This window comes from Capra hircus, chromosome 1, assembly GCF_001704415.2.
Source record: "Capra hircus breed San Clemente chromosome 1, ASM170441v1, whole genome shotgun sequence".
Lineage (NCBI taxonomy): Eukaryota > Metazoa > Chordata > Mammalia > Artiodactyla > Bovidae > Capra > Capra hircus.
In genome coordinates, this window is record NC_030808.1 from 1,289,587 (window position 1) to 1,308,928 (window position 19,342).

At 42.1% G+C, this 19,342-nt stretch overlaps 1 protein-coding gene and 1 pseudogene across 13 annotated transcripts in view; one reads left to right on the top strand and one right to left on the bottom strand.

The window, feature by feature from the left end:
• SYNJ1 (synaptojanin 1) overlaps window positions 1–19,342 on the top strand; it is a 94,500-nt gene that overhangs the window by 7,526 nt on the left and 67,632 nt on the right. The gene's annotated exons all lie outside the window — the stretch shown is intronic.
• LOC102190169 lies at window positions 8,004–8,384 on the bottom strand (annotated as a pseudogene).

Below are 19,342 nucleotides of genomic sequence, written 5' to 3' on the forward strand. Positions count from 1 at the left end.
AGTGGCTCAGTCGTGTCTGACTCTGCGACCCCATGGACTGCAGCACGCCAGGCCTCCCTGTCCTTCACCAACTCCCGGAGTTTGCTCAAACTCTTGTCCATCAAGTCGGTGATGCCATCCAACCGTTTCGTCCTCTGTTGTCCCCTTCTCTTCCTGCCTTCAGTCTTTCCCATCATCAGGGTCTTTTCCAATGAGTCAGTTCTTCTCATCAGGTGGCCAAAGTATTGAAGCTTCAGCTTCAGTATCAGTCCTTCCAATGAACCTTCAAGACTGATTTCCTTTACCATCGACTGCTTTGGTCTCCTTGCTGTCCAAGGGACTCTCAAGAGTCTTCTTCAACACCACAGTTCAGAAGCATCAGTTCCTCGGCGCTCAGCTTTGTTTATAGTCCAACTCTCACATCCATACATGACTACTGGTAAAACCATAGCTTTGACTAGACTTTGTTGGCAAAGTAATGTCTCTGCTTTTTAAAGTGCTGTCTAGGTTTGTCATAGCTTTTCTTCCAAGGAGCAAGCATCTTAATTTCATGGCTGCAGTCACCATCAGCAGTGATTTTGGAGCCCAAGAAAATAAAGTCTGTCACTATTTCCATTGTTTCCCCATCTATTTGCCATGAAGTGATGGGACCAGATGCTATGATCTTAGTTTTGTAAATGTTGAGTTTTAAGCCAGCTTTTTCACTATCTTTTTACCTTTATCAAGAAGCCCTTTAGTTCCTCTTTGCTTTCTGCCATAAGGGTTGTATCATCTGCATATCTGAGATTATTGATATTTCTCCCTGCAATCTGAATTCCAGCTGTGCTTCATTCAGCGTGGCACTTCACATGATGTATTCTGCATCTAAGTTAAATAAGCAGGGTGACTATGTATAATCTTGATACATTCCTTTCCCAACTTGGAACCAGTCCGTTGTTCCATGTCCAGTTCTAACTGTTGCTTCTTGACCTCCATACAGATTTCTCAGGAGTCAGATGAGGTGGTCTGGTTTTCCCATCTCTTTAAGAATTTTCCACAGTTTGTTGTGATCCACACAGGCAACGACTTTAGCAGTCAATAAAGCAGAAGAAGGTGTTTTTCTGGAATTCTCTTGCCTTTCCTATGGTCCAGTGGATGTTGGCAGTTTGATCTCTGGTTCCTCTGCCTTTTCTAAATCCAACTTGCACATCTGGAAGTTCTCAGTTCACATACTGATGAAGCCTAGGTTACCCTGTTATTATAACATAGGGCTCATAGTAGTTCCTGGGCTTCCCAGGTGGCTCAGTGGTAAAGAACCCACCTCCCAGTATAGGAGACACAGGTTTGATTGCTGGGTCAGGAAGATCTCTTGAAGAAGGAAGTGGCAGCCCACTCCAGTATTCTTGCATGGGAAATCCCATGGGCTTAGGAGCCTGGAGGGCGATAGTACATGGGTTTGCAAAGAGTCAGATACCACTGAGCAACTAAACAGCTATAGTAGGTCCTAAGTGCTTTCATTTTTTGCCAATTAAGTTTGCTATAAGAAAATTAAGGGTGAAGGGAAAATTTCTGTCTCACTGAATAGTAAAACCTAATTATGTGACCTTTTAAAAGAATATGTATTTATTTATTTATTTGACTGTACCAGGTCTTAGTTGCAGCATGTGGAATCTAGTTTCCCGACCAGGGATTGATTCTGGGTCCTCTGCATTGGGAGCTCAGTTTTAGCCACTGGACCACCAGAGAAATCCTATGTCTCAGATTTTCTAAATTGTCCTTAAAATATAGCTTAATGGCGTAACAGGATCTGGATTTGTCCTCCCACTTTAAATAATAACAACAAAACCCAAAAATGTGAAACAGTTGTCAGCCATTGAACCATAGGCAGCACAAGACACTGATCCCTGAGAGAAGAAACAAATGAGGTGAGCCTTGTTTGTGGGTTGCTGCCTTGAGAGTTTCCAGGCTACAGTAGCATCAGGAGGAACCCAGACAAAGCCTGGCAGTCTCCCTGAATTGAGACAGAGTAGGGACTTTGGGGAAACAGGGGCATCTAGAGTTCTCAGGACTGAGTAGCAGCATAAAGATATCTGCACAGAGCTCCTGAGATGCATGGTGGGTTGGTTCCATGTGGTCCCTCAGTTGAGTTATGTTTGGTGCCAGTATGAGAGGAAGCTACCAAGACCGGGAAAGAACCACCCAAAAGGAGCCAGCAAAAAAATTCCTGGAGCTCACCCAGGTCTGGGAATAGGTCATGGTCCAAACAGCCAGAATGGAGAAAGCTGTTTGGTTTGAGCACCGCAAGAGGGGTATATATTGCTTCATTAGTGGGGCCAAGTAGCTCTCGACCACATGCTGCTCTGATCCTGCCCAATAGGCTTCAAAGCAACACCCAAAGGGATCAAACTGTTCGCAGATAATTTCCAAATAGCTCAACTGTATCACAGAACACAGTTTAGCACTGTTCACAGGAACACAAAATGTATATACATATATCCAGCATTCAACCCTGTAAATTTCACAATGTCTGGCATTCAATTAAAAATTACCCTGCATGCAAAGAAGCAAGAAAAATATGCCACATAACAAGGAGAAAAGTCAATCTGTAGAAACAGATGCTCAAATTAATAAGAACATTAAAACAGTTATTATAAATATACTCCATATGTTCAGGAACACAGGAAAGAATGAGCATGTTAAGGAGAGGTATAAAAAATGTGAAAGACCCAAGTCAGACTTCCAGAAATGAAAACACAGTGTCTGAAATGAAAAAAATACACTGATAGGGATTAATAGATTAGACTCTGCAGAATAAATGAGTGACAGATTTGAAGATGCAATAATAGACAACTCAAAATGAAACATGGGAAAAAAGACTTAATAGATAAACAGAACATCAGAGGGCTGTGGGACAGTCTCAAGTGGCCCGATATATACACATGGGCTTCCCTGATGGCTCAGCTGGTTAAGAACCTGCCTCCCAATGCAGGAGACACACGAGGTGCAGGTTTGATCCCTGGGTTGGGAACATCCCCTGGAGGAGGGATTGGCAACCCACTCCAGTATTCTTGCCTGGAGAATCACATGAACAGAGGAGCATGGCGGGCTGCAGTTCCTGGGGTCGCAAAGAATCGGATATGAATGAAGGGACTGAGCACACACGCGTGTATACATAGTTGGAATCCTAGAAAGGAGGGGTGGAGCCGGGAAATATTTGAAGAAATTGTGGCTGATAATTTTCCAAAGTTGATGAAAACTATAAATCCACAGATCCTAGAAGCTAAATGAACCATAAGCAGAAGAAACATGAAGAGAAAGAACTACACATGGTCAAATTGCTTAAAACCAGTGACAGAAAAATCCTAAAAATAATCCAAGAAAGAAAAAAGACATGTGTATAAGAATGAAGATACGAATCATGATAGATGTTTCTTTAGAAGCAATTCAACCTGGGACTACCTGGTGGTCCAGTGGTTAAGACTCTACGCTTCCAGTGCTGGGGATGTGGATTCGACCCCTGGATGAGCAGCTAAGATCCCACATGCTGTGCAGCATGACTCAAAAAAAGAAAAAAGAAACGGTCCAACTCGGAGGAGAATGAGCTAGATCTTTAATATGCTGAAATGGAAAAAACAGAACAATAATGAAAAAAACAAAACCCCAAACCTGTCCATCTAGAATTCTGTACTCCATCACAAAGAAAGGTGATATAAAGACTTTTTAGATGTTCAAAAGCCAAAACAAAGTGAGCTAATTATATGAATAGCGGTTTAGATTAGTATTGCTTTTCTTTATATCTAGTGCCAGTATTTTCAGAAATTCTGAGGTTATAAAGACTGAGTCAGTTTTGTTACTTGTGTATATATGTGTGTGTGTGTGTTATTTGCTTAGTTGTGTCTGATTCTTTGTGATCCCATGTACTGTAGCCCTCCAGGCTCCTCTCTCTCTGGAATTTTCTAGGCAAGAATACTGGAGTGGGTTGCCATTTCCTTCAAGGGGGTATTTTCCGGACCCAGGGATCAAACACACGTGTCCTGAATTGCAGGCAGATTATTTGCCACCTGAGCCTCCAGGGAAGCCCATTTTGTTACTTAGTTATGTTTAAACTCTAAACTTGAAAGATGCAGAAAGAGTGGAATGGATTTGTGCAGTTGGGGTTAGCCTTGTGAGTAGAGTGTCAGGAGGAGGTTTATCTTTAAAAATTCTGTATCATGTTTTAATGGTGACAGAGTTGCTTGAGGTTTTTAATAGTTGTTAATAAGAATTTGTGTTTTATCTTTTTCCACTAAAATAGGTTTTGCCTGTTTGCCTATAATGTAAGCCACTGTTATCTCTCTGTGGTGTTACACAGTATGAGCAGAGCATTCATGTTGGCATATATTTTGTAGCCACTGAACTAATAGAATTACTGTGAGTGCATTTGGAGAGATGCATTAACTCTCCCTCGTCAACTGGACACTATTTAATTACTCCCACATTTCAGGTTGAAAGAATGTATGTGCCCTTTACACTCCTAGATGATTCTGAGATAACTTAAGTCAGTTAAAAGTGAAAAGAGGGACTTCCCTAGTAGTCCAGTGGTTAAGAGTTTGTCTGCCAGTGCACGGGGTGAGGGTTTGATTCCTGGTCGGGTAACTAAAATCCCACGTTCAGTAGGGCAAGTAAGCCTGTGCACCAAGACTGGAGAGCCAGCACACTCTAGAGCCCAGCCCATGCACCGTAACAAGAGCAGCCTGGCGCACTGCAGGCTGTGGGGCACAGAGCCGGATATGACCAAGCCACTGAACTGCGCTAAAGTCCGTAGGATGGGGTTTCCAGGTGGCTCAGTGGTAAAGAATCCGCCTGCCAAGCAGCAGACGCAGGTTCGATCCCTAGGTCTCGAAGATCCCCTGAGAAGGAAATGGCAGCCCATTCCAGCATTGTTGCCTGCAATATCCTGTGGACAGAGGAGCCTGGTGGGCTACAGTCCATGGGGTCACCAAAGAGTTGTGGACACAACTTAGCAACTAAACAGCAACAGACCATAGGATTACTGTAGTCTGTTGACTACCTTACTGAAATGTAGATAAACAAAGTCTTTTAATATCCTGTGGTTCATATTCTAAGCATAGGCAGGATGAATCATTAAGTAAATTGCTAGCTGCTGGTACATTAGTGCTTGTTAGTGGTCTGTCTTGGTCAACGCTAGGGAAATGACGTTGGAGAATGGCGTAGAGATGTAGTTACCAGATGTGTAGATGTTACAGCACTGTGTGGGATTGATAGAGAGCTGGGTAGAATAATTACTGATTGTGGATGACACAGTTGAGATCCAACCTTTTTAGACTGAGAAAATGGGTTAGAACCTAAAAAATGAAAAATGCACTTCCCCCTTGTGTAATTTTGTGTCCATTCCTGAACCATGTGCTCTGTCTGTAGGGCCAGCAGGGCTGCTTGGGTCAGACAGATGATCGGCAACAGAAGACAGAACTGTCTGTAGTTGTCTGCGTTCCCATAAAGCCCCCACCAGCAGGGTGCTACATAGTAAGGAAGGGTTGATGCAGGTACTGGGTTGATGGCCGCCTTGACCGCTGCGTTCCTTCAGACCTTCTCTTCCTTCAGTCTTCTTTACTCGGGGAGGTGCCCTCCGTCCACCTGGCTGTTTAAACCAGAATTTAAGAATCACCCTCTACCCCTCCTTCACTCTAGTTTTACACATTCACTCTATTACCCAATCCAGTCAACTCAACCTCCTAATTTCATTGAGAATCCATGCAGTTTACTATTTTAGCTGGTTTTACACCAGTAATGCCACTGCATTCTTTTTCATGGACTATTATAATTGCCTCCTTAACCGGTCTCCCTGCTTCCACTCTCCCCACCCAACTCTTCAGCATTTTAAAATGTGCAGTTTACTTTTAAAGTCTGTTTATTTTGGCTGCGCTGGGTCTTTGTTGCTGCGCCTGGGTTTCCTCTAGTTATAGCAAGCAGGGCCTGTTGTGTTGCGGGGCATGGGCTCTAGGCGTGCAGGCCCAGTGGTCATGGCGCATGGGTTTAGTCTCCCCATGGCGCTTGGAATCTTCCTAGCACAGGGAACTCTTGAGCCCTGCATTGGCTGGTGGATTCTTAACCACTGGACCACCAGGGAAGTCTTAAATACACAATGTAGATCTTATTATTCGCCTGCTTAATACCCTTCAGTGGTTGGCCACTGAACTTGAAATCCAAAGTCTTTAAAATGACCTGCAGTGAAATGGAGCCCCTGCCTCCCTCTTCACTCATACTGTGCTGTCTCTTGGTTTCTGCCTTCCAGCCACATTGGCCCTTTTTTAAGTTCTGAATGTCTCAAATTCTTTCTGGTCTCAGGGTCTTCACATATGCTGTTGCTTCTGCTCAAGATTTTATTTTTAAAAATAAACTTGTTCACACATGTGGAAAAGTACATAAGCCATAAATGTTCAACTTGCTGACTTATTACAGAGTGAACATATTAATGTTACCATTACCAGATTGAGAACTAGAACATTATTGCTGGCTCTCCTTTCCAATTATTATCTCCACCATGATATGCAGAGATCATAACTGCACGATTTCTTGCATCATAGATTAGTTCTGTCTGGTTTCCAACTTAACATAAATGAAATCATTCAGCAAGTATTCTCCTGCACCCAGCTTCTTTCATTCAGTGTTAAATATGGGAGATCCTGCTTGTGGTAGCGTGTAGCAGTAGTTTATTCATTTTCATTGCTATGTAGTATTCCATTGTATGAATGTTCTGGTGTTCTGCTGACATTGGCTTTATTTTCAATTGTTTCTATTACAGATGACTCTAGTATGAACATCCTTCTACATGTCTTTCGGTGCACATACTTTAATATTTCTGTTGGATATTCTTAGGAATGAAATTTCTGGTCTTAAGGTATATGGATGTTCCTGGAACACTCTTAACTCTGCTCTTCATGTGTCTAACTTCCTGTTTATTCTTCAGATACCAACTAAAAGGTCACTTCCACAGGCAGGCAGGCGGGCAGGTCTGCCTCCAACAAACAGTTTTAAATCAGGTTCTCATGTTGCAGTCTATTGGAACTCCATCATTGTACTTAATATAATTTTGCACTTGTGTGATTATATAATGCCTGCTTCCCAATGGAAGGTATTAGGGCACTGACTTTTTTTATTCCTGGAATAGGCATTCAGGACAGACTTATTGCACCAATGAGTGAAAGGTTATTTTGAAATGCTCCTAAGATTGGGATGTATAATTTATATAGAACACCCTAATTTGGACTGTGGGTTATCTTTCAGCTGAAAGTTTAGTTATTTAACAGTACAAAGAAAACCTTTTTTTTTTTTTCAAATAATTTTTTTCTTTATGTATGATAAAATGGAAGGAGGCTTTCCTGCCAGCTGCTTACATGATCTTAGATGAATCACTTAACCTCTAGTCTTTTTCTTCTGGAAATGAGTAGCTTCGCCTGCAGACCTCGAGGATCCTCTGACTTGAGGCTCTCTGCCTGCATGCAAATAAGCCAACCACAAACTGCGGTGCATGCAACCTCAGGCAAATTGTGATTCTAGGCAGGGTATGCCTATTTGTCATCTTGTTTTCATATTCTTATCGGCTTTCTTCAGCTTGGTCTTCTGAATCAGCTAAGGAAGGACATCTGTTCCCACCTGGAAAGCTTGAGCCACAGCAGAATGTTGACTTTGGATGGCAGGATCTTCACTGAGTAGTGTAATTATTTAGCTTGAGGGCTTCCCTGGTGGCTCAGAGGTTAAAGTGTCTGCCTCTAATGCGGGAGACCTGGATTCGATCCCTGGGTCGGGAAGATCCCCTGGAGAAGGAAATGGCAACCCACTCCAGTATTCTTGCCTGGAGAATCCCATGGACGGAGGAGCCTGGTGGGCTACAGTCCATGGGGTTGCAAAGAGTCGGACACGACTGAGCGACTTAACTTTTCACATTGTAATTCATCAGAAGTTAGAGGAATCTACATTTAAATGTAATCTTCAGAAATACCATGTAAGTTTTTAAAGAAATGACAATTTTTTTTATTACTCAAAAATGCTTCATTTTTTATTTAGCTTTCTGACTCTGCTTGTGCTTGTGCTTTCAACACTTCCACAACGATCTGCTCCTCAGTAAGGAAAGTGTGCTTGATTCTGTCACGGACACGTTTAGCACACATGGAACCACCATAGGCTTGGCTGACATGTTTCTTTGTTTTAGACAACCTCATGAGAACTTTAGGTCTCACAGCACGAACACCTCTAAGTCAGCCTGGACACACACCACATGCAGATTTTGGTGCTTTCCCAACCTTCTTGGTATAAAGGTAAACAATTCTGTTACCAGGGGTTCGGGACAGCCTGGTTTTGTTAGAGGCGATATTGTAGGACAGCCTACGATGGTATGTCAGATGCTGCGCCATCCTGAATGCCTCTACATGCCATCCCCGCAAGAGGAAAAAGGAAGTCCTTGCAGGTTCAAGAAATGACATTTTAAATTGTCTGATGATCTTAGATAATATGATCTAATTTTGCTTCTTTGCGTTCAGATGGTGGAGTTAGCAAGGCGGGTGTGACCACCATGTCACAATTATCCTGTTTATTAAGCCTCTATTTATCCTCATAACTCACGAAAGTCAAGAAATAGGTGTATGATTGTTTTCATCTGAATTTCTGTACCTGATCTTTTTTTAAAGTTTATTTAATTTCAGTTGAAAGATCATTGCTTTATAATATTGTGTTGGTTTCTACCAAATATCAGCCTGAATCAGCCGTAGGTTTACCCATGTCCCCTCCCACTTGAGCATCGCTCCCACCTCCCTCCCCCGCCACCCTTCTAGGTTGTTACTGAGCTCCAGTTTCAGTTCCCTGCGTCATACAGCAAATTCCCATTGGCTCTCTATTTTGCATATGGTAACATATGTTCCATGTTACTCTCTCCATACATCTCAACCTCTCCTTCCTCCCCACAGCCGTGTCCATCAGTCTGTTCTCAGTGTCTGTGTCTGCATTGCTGCTCTGCAAATAGGTTCATCAGTACTATCTTTCTGGATCCCATATATATGTGTTGGTATACAATACTTGTTTTTCTGCATACCTGTGTTTCATTATTTGCCATAAATTCTCATTTGAAAAGAGAGGTATAACACCAACAATGCTGAGTAATGCCAGTCATGTCATATGACATAGTACCATAAAAGTAAGCCAGTCGAACAGAAAAGGTGTTGAATATTGTGATAGAAAATAATTGGGAGGTTAAATTTTGATAGAGAACAATTGAAGTATTTATACACTGAGTGTTTTCTGTAGTCTGTAAAGAAATCAAAGAGTCTATAAAGCTGTATATAGGTTTATAGCTTCTATTTTCATTACTTTCCTGTAGCTTAAATAGGAAATGTAGATTAGGCCTACCTTCAGACATTAATTTGTTCAATCCAAAAACCGTGAAACACCCTCGGAGTGAAGGTAATGACTACAGTTGTAGGACATCACTAGCTCATGGCTTTGGTAGTTTTAAATACTTCCTAACTACTCCTCTGAAGGCAAGCTTATGGTCTTCCAACTATGACTTTGACAGGGGGCTCCCCTGGTGGCTCAGTGGTGAAGAGTTCGCCTGCCAATGCAGGGGACACAAGTTCCATCCATGTGCCAGACTGCGAGGCCACAACCACTGAGTCACCTGGGAACCACCATCAGCATGAAAAGGACTGTTTTTGTATGAGAAATAAGCAAAAGATTTATGACAGAATATTAGCAATATATTTCATCCTTAAATATTTTTTGGAGAGTACGTGTTTATAGCACATATTTTATTTGCTTTAAATTCTTTTCTGTGACCTGATTCCTGTTGGCATATTCAGTAGGAATAGAATCCTAGGGCCTTCAGATAATCAACCCTAATGATACGAGATTATATTTAAAAATGTAACTAAAGTTATAAATTTACAGTGAAGGTAGCTCTGTGTTCTCTGAAAATGCACATTTGTATTTAGAGTGAAGACTAAGATTTAAAGCATGAATGAAAGATTGTTTCAAACATGAGAAGAAAAGTTTTGCCTTTAAAAAAATTTTTTTTAATTTATTTATGGCCACATGGCTTGTGGAATCTTAGTTCCCCAATGCGTGATTGAACCTGTGCCCCGCTGCATTGGAAACACAGAGTCTTAACCACTGAACCACCAGGGAAGTCCCAAGTTTTTCCTTTTAAAATAAGGAAAGTAAGAATGGAGTTACATACCGTTGACGCCCGAGGTGTCATAGCAGTAACTTCAGAAACAGGGCTCTGACTTACCTTCCTTGCTTAATGTGTGAGCTGAAGAGGTGGGGCCTTCTTACTTCAGCTGAACTGCTCAAGATCCTGATTGGCTCACAAGGACTTGGAAAACAATGGGCTTCTTGGCCATTCATTCATACCTACTTGTGGTTAGAAACCAGTCACTTGTAAAAAGGAAGGCTTGACTTTCCTAGCATTTCTTTTGTTTAATAGCAACAACATGAAGAGGAAAGGGGAGAAAAAAACACCTCTCTTACAAAAAGCAGTCTGTTTGCCTCATGGAAAGCACAGTGGAGAACCTTGTTATCAGCAAGACAGCACTTCCTGGAGAATGAGCGGCCTGAACGTCTGCACCAATTCGCTTCCTGGACTTTGAGCTCTGCTCCTCCTCTCAGTTTCCTCTGAGCTCTCTGCCCCCTCTGCCACTGAATGTGCTCCACAGCATAGATCCTGGTTTGCAGTCATCTAACGGTGCCCATCTTTCCCACCTCTGCTTCACCCCTCACCACAGACATCACATTCAGAAATTTCCACACTTTACTGTGAGGAATTGTTAAACTTCAATGATGAAGGTTTTCAAATGCTATCAGTGGTAAGATGTAATGTTTATCTTCTTTGCATATTATTTTAAAATTAGCAAACCATTCCCTTTTACGCCCAAACCTCTTTTTTTTTTTTTCTTGCGAGCTAAGTTTTATTTGTTTCAAAATGAGGACTGCAGCCCAGGGAACAGTGCCTCAGATAGTTCAGAGGAAATGTTCCTCTCAATTTTTTTTTTTCTGTTAGATGAAAATCTAGTCAACAGTTGCAGTATTCAGAGGCTCTGGGTTAGGTGGTTATCGTGTTGAGATATAAATCAGTAAGACCTAGTTTCTGTTGCTATTAGTAGACAAGAGATTTCCTTCCAGCCAGAGTACGCAGGGAAAACTTTAGGAAGAAAGCAGCATTTTTGCTTAGGTACTGAAAGGTGACGGGCTTCCCTGGTGGCTCAGTGGTAAAGACTCTGCCTGTCAGTGCGGCAGACCAGTTTTGAGCCCCGATCTGGGAAGATCCCACATGCTGAGGAGCAGCTAAGCCTGTGCGCCACGTCTGCTGAGCCTGTGCTTTGGAGCCTGCGGGTCGCAGCTACTGAGCCAGTGCGCCTAGAGCCTGGGCTCCGCAGCAAGAGAAGTCACCTCTATAGCAGCCTGCGCACCACAACTGCAGGGTGGCCCCACTCGCCCCAACTAGAGGAAAGCCTTTGCAGCAACGAAGACCCAGCACAGCCAGATAGACCAGTGACTAACAAGTATTCAGGATAGAAAGAACGCTGTGAACAAGGAAAAGGTTGCGGGGGGAGAACACAGAGCCTGTAGGAGGCGAGCACATACTGGTTTTGGCTGAAGCTGGGATGCGAGGGTAGAGTGTTAAGCAGACAAGAAAGATGGGGATGGACTGAGTAAAGTCGTGACAAACGCTGCATTTTATCTAAAGGTTATACACATTATTTTAAAGTGTTATGGCTTTCCTATTTTAAGTGATCTCTTTTATAGTAGAGATTCTCAAATTGTTTTCTAGAAATTAAATAATCAGAAATGGAACAATAATTTAGTCAGGTCCCTCCTAATTATATATTTCTCAGTATTTCATAGAGTTTCATAAAATGTGGGAAACTTTTTTTTCCCCTCAGTTAAAAAATACATATATGAGAAGGAAATAAAATTGTATTATAAGTAATTATCTTAATGCCATTTAGAGATACAGACTTCTTAATTTAGGAATATGCACATGTATTTCTAACAGCTGTTTTTGCTGGCTACATTAAAATTAAAAAAACATTAAATAATGTTACATGTATGGAAAAGTTGAAGTTCAGCACAAAAGAACTTTTTTTTTTTTGAACTATTTGAGGCTACTAAGTTGCTAACATGAGGTAAACAGGGTTTATCTGTTACCCCTAAATGCTTTATTGTAATATTTCCTAGAAAGGCATTCTCCTGCATAACTACCAGGTAACCGTCAAAAAATGAACATTGGTACCTGCTGTCTAATCCTCAGACTCTATTTTAGTTCATTAGTTGTCTGAACAATATCTTTCATAGCAAAAAGATCCAGTTGGATTGTGTATATTATATTTAGTTACCATGTCTCTTTAGTATCCTTAGATGTGGAGAAGTTTCCCAGTCTTTGACATTTATGACCGTAACATGTTATGGCTTTTGAAGATGAGGGCCAGTTGTTTGGTAGAAATGTCCCTCACTCAGAATTTGTCTGATGGTTCTTCCTGTTCAGAGTCATGTGGTGTTGGCAGGAATATTACAGAGCAGTGTGCTTTTCATTGTATCCTGTCAGCTGACACAGTGTTGACTTGTCCCATTTACTGTTGGTGTTCACTTTGATAACTTGTGTTGATGTGGTATCTGCCAGGCGTTGCTGGCCAGCTCTTTTTTCCTTTATAATTAATAAGTGTTTGAAGGTGGGGTATTTTGAGACTGTGTATGATCCCATTGCTCTTCAAACTTTAAGTTTATGGGTTTATTCAGGGATTTATAATCTGTTACTCTTAAAACTTGTCTTGATGCTCAAATTGTCCCAAATTTTGCCAGTAGAAGAAGCTGCTTTAGGCTGGCTTCTGTATTTTTGTGACGTGCCTTCATTGTTCTTTGAACACTCCTGTACTTTCTGGCACAAAGATTTGTTCTAGCCTTGTCTTGTCCCTGCCGTTCTCCTGGAATCAGGCATTTCTCCATAGAGTCCTAGTTCCTTTTAGTGGAGAATGTATTAGAAAGCAAGATCTGAGTGCTGACTGTGTTGTCTGTTTTTGAGTATTGCTGATCACAGGTCCTGTCAATTGATAGTGAAGGAAAATGTGTAAGCATGTATGTCTATGCAAGGGTCTCCCCCTGCCTCAGTGGTGAATAATCCGCCTGCAGGGCAGGAGACACAGGAAGTGAGGATTTGATCCCTGGAAGATCCCCTGGAGGAGGAAATGTCAACCCACTCCAGTATTCTTAGCAGAAAACCCTGTGGACAGCGGAGCCTGGTGGGCTATAGTTCACAGGTCGCAAAGAGTCAGACACGACTGAGCACAAGTGGGTCTATGTGTGTGAAAGTATAATTGTGCCCACCCATTTCTGTCTTTGTCTGTCTCTCTAGAAAACTGAGTCCACAGTGGTGACTCCAGCTCCAGTCAGCACCACAGTGTCCTTTCTGGCTTTCTCTCTGTGTTGGTACTGCCCTTCTCTGACAGTGAGAAACCTGCTCCGTGATTCTTGGCTGTCCCTCTGTGTGTAACCAACCACTCTCCTGTTGCCACCACAGCCTCCTCCACCCCATGGGTGGCTTCTTTGCCCCACCGGGGCTCCAGCACCCTGCTTGGAGCCTCCGTCCTACGCACTATACCCTCTCTACTCTCTCAAGCTTCAGCATCCTGTCGCAGGCCATTCCCACCATCCCTGGGTGGACACTACGCTCCTCACTCCACTCAGACTTCATCACCTCCTGCCCACTGCCTCTCCCCTCAAATGGAGTCTTTCTTTCCCCACCTGTGGCTTCAACTCCATGAGCAGGGACACCTTCTTACTCTCCCTGGACTCACAGCCTGCGAAGGACCTCCTTCCATTCTACCCCACACCTTTGAAGCATAAATGAAACAACAGGTAATCATCTACTGTCCTTTTGAGTAAAGATATTTGAGAAGGAAACACAGGTTTTCTTTTATAAATTTGGAAGGATCTAGAGGTAAATGTTCATATGGTTCTGAAATCGCCTTCACCAGTTCACTGAACATAAATTACTGAACTCCTCCTGGGTGCCAGGCACTGAGCTAGCCCACCGGGCACAGGCCAGTGGACTAGACAAAGCCCCTTCCCTCATGAAGCTGCCTTCTCTGACTGTTGGAGTATAGCAGGGTAGTAAATTAGTAACCTCCCCAAGCCTGTTCCTTCCTGTCAAATATTTGTCACTCTAAAAAGTAATTTAAAATTTCATTTAATATTTTGAGAAGAAACCAAAAAATTCCTGACAGGGAAAATGACATCTCATGTATTGTTTGAATCGTTTTTCTTTCCTCTATCATTATTTTAGTTAAGAATATACACTTTAATTTAAATTGTGTACGTTTGTGTGTGTGTCCTGTTCCCTGAACAGCACGACATTTGTTCACATGTTTGAATCGGGTGACAGTCTAATAGATGGGTCTTCACTGGGCCTGAAAAACAGGGTAGATTCATGTATTTGGAGCACAGTTATTGAAAAGGTAATTATTATGCATTATTAGAAGAGAGCAGATTTTGTTACATGGTAATTTAAGTTATAGAATGACTTTGTCTTTTCTAAGGGAAGGTGTATGCTTAGTTGTTTGGGCATGTCTGACTCTTTGTGATCCCATGAACTGTAGCCCACCAGGTTCCTGTGTCCATGGGACTTTCCCGGCAAAAGTACTGAAGTGGGTGGCCATTTCCGTCTCCAGACGGAAAGTGATGACTTAACACTAAAAATATATTTTCTTTTTAACCCTATTACTGGTATTTGAACCTAAATGGTTGGTGATAAAACTGATAGATATATCTGGTAATTTCTATATTACTCTACTAGTGGGAGTGTTTGAAATGTATATAACGTGTAAACTCTAGAATAGTATTTGCCCTGGAAACCATGCCTTCTATCATCAAAGAAATAACAGGCCTCTCTAAGGTTTGCTTTTGTACATTTTGTAATTGTAACAAGGCAAGATGTGAGAGAAGGGGTTCCTGTGTTACTTTAAAATTAAAAATTGTGTTGTGATATTTTCTAACTCTGTTCCTTGTCATTGAATGTTAGGAGTAACTTCTATAAATATATAGTGTAACAAATAATAATGGTAGGACTCTAGGAATGAAGACTGAAATTCACATCCCCATAACTTTAATGGCTTGGTGAAATCGTCCTCACTCCCTTACTTCATACAGGTGGTTTGATAAAGATAAAGGCCCACCACAGTAAAGAGCATACTAAAGAACTGTGACATCATCAGGTAATTGAGTGATTGACTCAGTCTTTTTTTCATATTTATTTATTTATTTGGCTGCAGCATTCCAGATCTTTAGTTGCCGCACATGAACTTTTGGTTGCCCCACATGGGATCTAGTTCTCTGACCAGGAATCGATCCCCGGCCCCCTGCATTGGGAGCTTAGGAGTCTTAGCCACTGGAACACCATTCAGTCTTAGCCTCTGCTGCCAACTAGCAGAGCGCAGCTCATTCAACAGCACAAGTAGGGTAACCAGGAAGAAGTCTAAGAGTCAATGGTCTGAAAAGAGGTGAGGCAGGCAGGGAAGATGAGCTGTCTGGAGAACCCTGGAGACGAGCTTCGAGACAAAGCAAAGAGCTTTAATGCAGAATACATGGCAAACCACTTCAGTATTCTTGCCTTGAGAACCCCATGAACAGTAGGAAAAGGCAAAATGATAGGATACTGAAAGAGGAACTCCCCACGTCAGTAGGTACCCAACACGCTACTGGAGATCAGTGGAGAAATAACTCCAGAAAGAATGAAGGGATGGAGCCAAAGCAAAAACAATACCCAGTTGTGGATGTGACTGGTGATAGAAGCAAGGTCTGATGCTGTAAAGAGCAATATTGCATAGGAACCTGGAATGTCAGGTCCATGAATCAAGGCAAATTCGAAGTGGTCAAACAAGAGATAGCAAGAGTGAATGTCGACATTCTAGGAATCAGCGAACTAAAAGGGACTGGAGTGGGTGAATTTAACTCAGATGACCATTATATCTACTACTGCGGGCAGGAATCCCTCAGTAGAAATGGAGTAGCCATCATGGTCAACAAAAGAGTCTGAAATGCAGTGCTTGGATGCAGTCTCAAAAACAACAGAATGATCTCTGTTCATTTCCAAGGCAAACCATTCAATATCACAGTAATCCAAGTGTATGCCCCAACCAGTAATGCTGAAGAAACTGAAGTTGAATGGTTTTATGAAGACCTACAAGATCTTTTAGAACTAACACCCAAAAAAGATGTCCTTTTCATTATAGGGGACTGGAATGCAAAAGTAGGAAGTCAAGAAACACCTGGAGTAACAGGCAAATTTGGCCTTGGAATGTGGAATGAAGCAGGGCAAAGACTAATAGAGTTTAACCAAGAAAATGCACTGGTCATAGCAAACACCCTCTTCCAACAACACAAGAGAAGACTACACATGGACATCACCAGATGGTCAACACCGAAATCAGATTGATTATATTCTCTGCAGCCAAAGATGGAGAATCTCTGTACAGTCAGCAAAAACAAGACCAGGAGCTGACTGTGGCTCAGATCGTGAACTGCTTATTACCAAATTCAGACTTAAATTGAAGAAAGTAGGGAAAACCACTAGACCATACAGGTATGACCTAAATCAAATCCCTTATGATCATACAGTGGAAGTGAGAAATAGATTTAAGGGTCTAGATCTGATAGATAGAGTGCCTGATGAACTATGGAATGAGGTTCATGACATTGTACAGGAGACAGGGATCAAGACCATCCCCATGGAAAATAAATGCAAAAAAGCAAAATGGCTGTCTGGGGAGGCCTTACAAATAGCTGTGAAAAGAAGAGAGGCGAAAAGCAAAGGAGAAAAGGAAAGATATAAGCATCTGAATGCAGAGTTCCAAAGAATAGCAAGAAGAGATAAGAAAGCCTTCTTCAGCGATCAGTGCAAAGAAACAGAGGAAAAGAACAGAATAGGAAAGACTAGAGATCTCTTCAAGAAAATTAGAGATACCATCATGCAAAGATGGGCTCAATAAAGGACAGAAATGGTATGGATCTAACAGAAGCAGAAGATTTAAGAAGAGGTGGCAAAAATACACAGAAGAACTGTACAGAAAAGATCTTCATGACCCAGATAATCACAGCGGTGTGATCACTCATCTAGAGCCAGACATCCCGGAATGTGAAGTCAAGTGGGCCTTAGAAAGCATCACTACAAACAAAGCCAGTGGAGGTGATGGAATTCCAGTTGAGCTATTTCAAATCCTGAAAGATGATGCTGTGAAAGTGCTGCACTCAATATGCCAGCAAATTTGGAAAACTCAGCAGTGGCCACAGGACTGGAAAAGGTCAGTTTTCATTCCAGTCCCAAAGAAAGGCAATGTCAAACTACTGCACAATTGCACTCATCTCACATGCTAGTAAAGTAATGCTCAAAATTCTCCAAGCCAGGCTTCAGCAATACGTGAACCGTGAACTTTCAGATGTTCAAGCTGGTTTTAGAAAAAGCAGAGGAACCAGAGATGAAATTGCCAACATCCACTGGATCATGGAAAAAGCAAGAGAGTGCCATAAAAACATCTATTTCTGCTTTCTTGACTATGCCAAAGCCTTTGTGTGGATCACAATAAATTGTGGAAAATTCTGAAAGAGATGGGAATACCAGACCACCTGACCTGCCTCTTGAGAAATCTGTATGCAGGTCAGGAAGCAACAGTTAGAACTGGGCATGGAACAACAGACTGGTTTCAAATAGGAAAAGGAGTATGTCAAGGCTGTATATTGTCACCCTGCTTATTTAACTGATATGCAGAGTACATCATGAGAAACGCTGGACTGGAAGAAGCACAAGCTTCAATCAAGATTGCCGGGAGAAATATCAATAACCTCAGATATGCAGATGACACCACCCTTATGGCAGAAAGTGAAGAGGAACTAAAAAGCCTCTTGATGAAAGTGAAAGAGGAGAGTGAAAAAGTTGGCTTAAAGCTCAACATTCAGAAAACGAAGATCATGGCATCTGGTCCCATCACTTCATGGCAAATAGATGGGGAAACAGTGTCAGACTTTTATTTTTTGGGGCTTCAAAATCACTGCAGATGGTGACTGCAGCCATGAAATTAAAAGACACTTACTCCTTGAAAGAAAAGTTATGACCAACCTAGATAGCATATTCAAAAGCCAACTAAGGTCCGTCTAGTCAAGGCTACGGTTTTTCCAGTGGTCATGTATGGATGTGAGAGTTGGACTGTGAAGAAGGCTGAGCGCCAAAGAATTATGCTTTTAAACTGTGGTGTTGGAGAAGACTCTTGAGAGTCCCTTGGACTGCAAGGAGATCCAAGCAGTCCATTCTGAAGGAGATCAGCCCTGGGATTTCTTGGGAAGGAATGATGCTAAAGCTGAAACTCCAGTACTTTGGCCACCTCATGTGAAGAGTTGACTCATTGGAGAAGACCCTGATGCTGGGAGGAATTGGGGGCAGGAGGAGAAGGGGACAACAGAAGATGAGATGGCTGGATGGCATCACTGGCTCGATGGACGTGAGTCTGAGTGAACTCCGGGAGTTGGTGATGAACAGGGAGGCCTGGCGTGCTGAGATTCATGGGGTCGCAAAGAGTCAGACACGACTGAGCGACTGAACTGCACTGAACTATGGGATGTTAGGCAAAGCAGTAGACTGAGACTATGGCTGTTTTGTTGGCAGTAGAGATCAACAGAGAAGACTGTAAGAATCTGCTTACAAGCATTTGTAAGGTGGAACACATACATATTGTTAAAACATATTCAATACTGTGATACTATATCAGAATATAATATTAGAATACTTATATTAATACTGTATTTTATGTGCAAATCTTGAAGAAATGAGAGAAGGGAAAAGGACAAGAGATAAAAGGTAAATAAGGAGTGAGCCAGTCATCTGAGAGGTGAACTGGGAGCTATGGGGTAGGCTGTGGATTAGGGAAGGCAGTGAAGAAGGAAAGTTCTGGAAAGGAAAGGATGGAACGAGAAAGAGGCTCCTGTCTTTCCAGATTTGTAGGCCTTAGAAGGTCATATTTGTAATAAGTGTGTTTGCTAAGAACTCAGAAGATTTTCCTTTAAAGCTTCAGGATTTGTTTTTGTTTTTTCTCAAAAGAATGACCATCACAGCCTGTCTTAGGGCAATTGTTCTGTAGGTTGTAGTGGTTAGTGGATGACATTCACGTCATAGCAGAAGAAATAAATCCAGACGAAGGCCAGACTGACGATTTCCCTGCCCCTGTGCTTGACTCTTGTGGTCAAGCATTGCCATTCACTTTCATAATGTAAGCGTTAGTAGTCTTACATGTGTCAAGCTCTGTCCTAAGTGTCAGCGATTAAAGAATGAGATAGACTTCGAGGTCCACCTTCAGGG